Genomic DNA, 5,365 nt, shown 5'->3' with positions numbered 1-5,365 from the left:
TGGGGAGTGGTGCTGGTGTAATTACGGAAGATTGACTGCTCTACGTAGCCAACAAAGAGACAGGCATAGCTGGGGCCCATACGTGTGCCCATGGCTACCCCTTTGGTCTGGAGGAAGTGGGAGGATTCGAAGGAGAAATTGTTAAGGGTGAGGACCAGTTCGGCCAAATGAATGAGAGTGTCGGTGTAAGGTCTATGGAAGGATGTGCTAGCGGTGGAGGGGGTTCAGAGGAGGTTTCCATGAATGATCCTTGTCATATGTGGATTGGTTGAGGATTCAGGGTTTGTACTCAATGGAGTTTAAAAGGATGAGGGGGGAGTCTGATTGAAACTGCAGCATACTGAAAGGCTTGGATAGAGTGGACATGGGAAATATGTTTCCACAAGTAGGGGAGGGACTGGGACTCCAGGGGATAGTCTCAGAGTGAAGGAATGGCCCTTTTGAACTGAGATGAGAAGAAAGTTCTTCAAACAGAGGGTGGTGAATCTGTAGAACTCATTGTCATAAAAGGCTGTTGAGGCCAAGTCAATGAGTGCATTTAAGATAGAGATCGATAGGTATTTTATTAAAAAGGGGTTCAAAGGTCATGGGGAGTAGGTAGGAGAATAGGGTTGAGAAACATATCAGTGATGAGTGAACAAAGGAGCAGACTCAAAGGATGGGTTGGCCTAATTCTGCTCTGACCACAGGTCTGTTGTCTCATTAAAGAGAGATGATTGGTAGTGGTTGAACCTGAGGGTTATCATGTCTCAGGTGAGGGAGAGATTGAGAAGAAGAATCTACATGGTAACCTCAGCTAATGTGGGAATTGAATCCACGCTGTTGGCTTTACTCTGTATTAGCTGTCCAGCCAACTGAGCTAAACCAAACCCCACCCATATTATCACCTCATGTTTAGGTATGTTTGGTGCTGCTCCTGGCATACCCATCTGCACTCTTCATTGAACCAGGACTAATCCCCTTGGTGGGAATGGTAAAGTGGGAATATGGGGAATACCTATACCTCTACCAATGTCATCTACTCCATCCGTTGCATTGGGTGTGGTCTCCTCTACATCAGGTAGACAGGACGCCTTCTTGCCTATCATTTCAGAGAACATCTACTCTTCCGTTGCACTGGGTGTGGTCTCCTCTACATCAGGTAGACAGGACGCCTTCTTGCTTATCATTTCAGAGAACATCTCTGGGACACCAGCACCCACCAACCCCACCACCTTGTGGCTGCACACTTCGACACCCCCTCCCACTCCATCAAGGACATGCAGGTCCTGGGCCTCCTCCACTGCCAAACCGATGCGTGGAGGAAGAACGCCTCATATTCCAGCTTGGGACCCTGCAATCACATAGGATTAATATGGATTTCAACAGCTTCCTCATTTCCCCTCCCCACATATTATCTCAGTCCCAAGCCTCCAACTCGGCACCGCCCTCTAGACCCATCCATCACTGCCCCACTGACCTATCACCTTCTCCCTCACCTTCATCCACCTAACGCTTTCCCAGCTACCTATCCCCCAACTCCACCCCCTTCCCATTCATCTCTCAGCACCAGCCCACAAGCCTCATTCCTGATGAAGGGCTTATGCCCGGAATGTCGATTCTCCTGCTCCTTGGATTCTGCCAGACCTGTTGTGCTTTTCCAGCACCACACTCTTGACTTTGATCTCCAGCATCTGCAGTCCTCACTTTCTCCTGATGGGGAATATGTCAAGCCTAGAGGTCACAGCTTGCATTAGAGTACAGTACTGCTATTGCTGATGGCCTACAGTGCCTCAGAGATGTCTAGTCTTGAATTATGCAGTGATAGAAATGTAGGAACAATGGTAGGCCATTCAGCCCAATAATCTTGCTTTGATACTCAATTAGATTAAAATTGAACTTTTAACTCAGCTCACTATTTCCTACACTATCTTCATATCCCTGAATCTTTTCCTTGGGGTGAAGGAGTCCAGAACTAGAGGGCATAGGTTTAGATTGAGAGGGGAAAGATATAAAAGAGACCTAAGGAGCAACCTTTTCACACAGAGGGTGGTACCTGTATGGAATGAGCTGCCAGAGGAAGTGATGGAGGCTGGTACAATTACAACATTCAAAAGGCATCTGGATGGGTATATGAATGGGAAGAGTTTAGAGAGATATGGGCCAAGGGCTGGCAAATGGAACTAGATTAGGTTAGGATATCTGGGCAGCATGGACGAGTTGGACCAAAGGGTCTGTTACTGTGCTGTATACCTCTATGACTTTATCCATTGATGCCATTGAGAAGATGAATCTACGTGGTAACCTCAGTTAGTGTGGGAATTGGACCCGCACAGTTGGCTTCTGTATTAGCTCGCCAGCCAACTGAGCTAAACCGAACCCCACCCATATTGACACCTCATGTTTAGGTATGTTTGGTGCTGCTCCTGGCATACATAGCTGCCCTCTTCATTGAACCAGGACTGATTCCCTTGGTGGGAATGGTAAAGTGGGGAATATGTGGAATATGGGGAATACCTGTACCTCTCCCAATGTCATGTACTGCATCCATTGCACCAGGTGTGGTCTCCTCTACATTGTGGAGGCAAGGTGCCTTCTTCTGGATCGCTTCAGAGAACATCCTTGGAAGCATTTTCGAAGTTTCGATCAGATCACCTCTCATTCTTTGAAACTCTGGGGAAGACAGTCCTTGCCTCTACAATCTATCTTCATAAAACAATCCCTCCACATGAACATAAAAGCTAAGAGCAGGAGTAGACAATTCAGCCCCTTAACTGCCCCACCATTTAATTCCATCCTGGCCGATCTCATCTCAGCCTCAACTCCACTCTGCTGCCTGCTCCCATTAATAATTGAAAATCTGTCCATCTCCCTTTAAATTTATCCATCAGCCCCAGTTTGGGATCGTGAATTCGACAGACACTTGAGAAGCAATCCTTCCTCATCTCTGTTGTAAATCTGTCACCTATCAGTCTTAAATTATGACTCCTCCTTCTAGATTGCCCACAATGGATTAATCTGGTGAACCTCTGTTGCACACCACAGAGGGTGTATATCCTTCCTCAGGTACAGAGACCAAAACGGCACACAATACTCTCAGTGAGCTCTTTCCACAAAGCTCTGTACAACTGCAGCAAGACATTTTCGCTCTTATACTGAAATCCTATAATGTTTGTATTTTGTATTTTCAGCCACTATTATTCAGAGATGCTTATTTTTCTAAACACTTGTGACAACAAAATGATAGCTTGTTTTCACATTCCATACGTCACAGCATCACCGATCCACAAAAATATTACAGGGCAGAAGAAGTCCTTTCAGCCCATCATTCTTGTACTGGCTTTCCAAATGACCCAGAGTGCTATTCTTCTATCTTTTCCCCATAAAACTGCACATTTTTCTATTTAAAGAATCATTCTTGAATCCCATAGTTGAACCCATAATTGGTGAGGAAGAGGCTTTTCCTAAATCTCAGTTGTTCCTTCACAAGGAGTCCTTCCATGAATCATAGTGGAATTTCCATAAGGAAGGGGTTCCGTGCTATTCACCATCCTCTCCTGGCTCTGCAGACTGAGGGAGTGCAGTATGAGGGAGTGCTCCACCGTGCAAGATCCAATCTTTTGGATAAGATATCAAGCCGAGGCCCTGTTTGTTTTCCGTGGCAGACGTAGAGAGATCTCATGAGTGCTATTCTGAAGAAAAAGGGGTTCCTGGCTAATATTTGTCTTGCCTATGACATTACTGAGGAGAAAGTGAGGTCTGCAGATGCTGGAGATCAGAGCTGGAAATGTGTTGCTGGAAAAGCGCAGCAGGTCAGGCAGCATCCAGGGAACAGGAGAATCGACGTTTTGGGCATAAGCCCTTCTTCAGGAATGGGCTTCTTCAGTTCCTGAAGAAGGGCTTATGCCCGAAACGTCGATTCTCATGTTCCCTGGATGCTGCTATGACATTACTGAGTTATGCGTTATTATCCTGTTGTTTGTCGGAGCATTTTGTGTGTAAATTGGCTGTTATAAGAACAGAGGCTACACTTTGTTGGTGGTAAAGCACTTTGGGACATTCTAGACTGATGAAAGGTGCCATAGGCTTCGTTATGGGTGGCACGGTGGCACAGTGGTTAGCACTGCTGCCTCACAGCGCCTGAGACCCGGGTTCAATTCCCGCCTCAGGCGACTGACTGTGTGGAGTTTGCACGTTCTCCCCGTGTCTGCGTGGGTTTCCTCCGGGTGCTCCGGTTTCCTCCCACAGTCCAAAGATGAATTGGCCATGCTAAATTGCCCGTAGTGTTAGGTAAGGAGTAAAGGTAGGGGTATGGGTGGGTTGCGCTTCGGCGGGTCGGTGTGGACTTGTTGGGCCGAAGGGCCTGTTTCCACACTGTAATGTAATCTAATGTAATCTAATCTAATCTAATCTTATAAATGCAAGTCTTCATCCTCACTGGCGCCCCCTCGTGGATGTTTATGAAGAGACATACGTGGCAGAAATTGAGATTCAAATTTTTACCTCTTTCTTTGACCTGTTCAGTTGTGAGGACCAGGACCATGTTGGGCCATGTCACCGTTTGCAGTAACAGGTCACCTCGTGGATAATTTTACAGCTGGGCACATTGTTCAGTATGAGGATGGTGAGAAATTCATAAAGTCATTGAGTCATAGAGATGTACAGCACAGAAACAGACCTTTCAGTCCAACTCGTCCATGCCGACCAGATATCCTAAATTAATCTAGTCCCACCTGCCAGCACCTGGGCCATATCCTTCCAAACCCTTCCTGTTCATACACCTATCCAGATGCCTTTTAAATGTTGCAATTATACCAGCCTCCACCACTTCCTCTGGCAGCTCATTCCACACACGTACCACCCTCTGTGTGAAAAAGTTGCCCTTTAGGTCCATTTTAAATCTTCCCCCCTCTCACCTTAAACCTATGCCCTCTAGCTCTGGACTCCCCCACCCCGGGGAAAAGACCTTGTCCATAACTCTCATGATTAGGAGGCAGACCCAAAAGTCAACAGGAGAGACTGTGAGGCTGGCTAGTGGTCATTGTTAGGAGAAATTAAGGACTGCAGATGCTGGAGAGTCAGCGTTGATAAAGTGTGGCGCTGGAAAAGGCACAGCAGGTCAGGTAGCATCTGAGGAGCAGGAGAGTCAATGTTTCAGGTGGGACCCTTCTTCAGGACTCGCTATCCTCATTGATTGTCCCTCGATTTGAGGACAGCATCCACTCAGCATTGGGAAATTCTGCTGAGAATATTGCTGTGATTGTACAGCAGGCTGACTCCTGCTCTGCCATGTGCACAGGGAGATTGCTTGGCTGAACAGAGAGTTGGGAAAATGCAGGAGTGAAAGCCATAGCTGCCCCATCCACACATGCCAATATTGCATATT

Source organism: Chiloscyllium plagiosum, chromosome 7, assembly GCF_004010195.1.
Source record: "Chiloscyllium plagiosum isolate BGI_BamShark_2017 chromosome 7, ASM401019v2, whole genome shotgun sequence".
In the NCBI taxonomy this organism is placed as follows: domain Eukaryota; kingdom Metazoa; phylum Chordata; class Chondrichthyes; order Orectolobiformes; family Hemiscylliidae; genus Chiloscyllium; species Chiloscyllium plagiosum.
Note: the sequence above shows the minus strand (reverse complement) of the source record.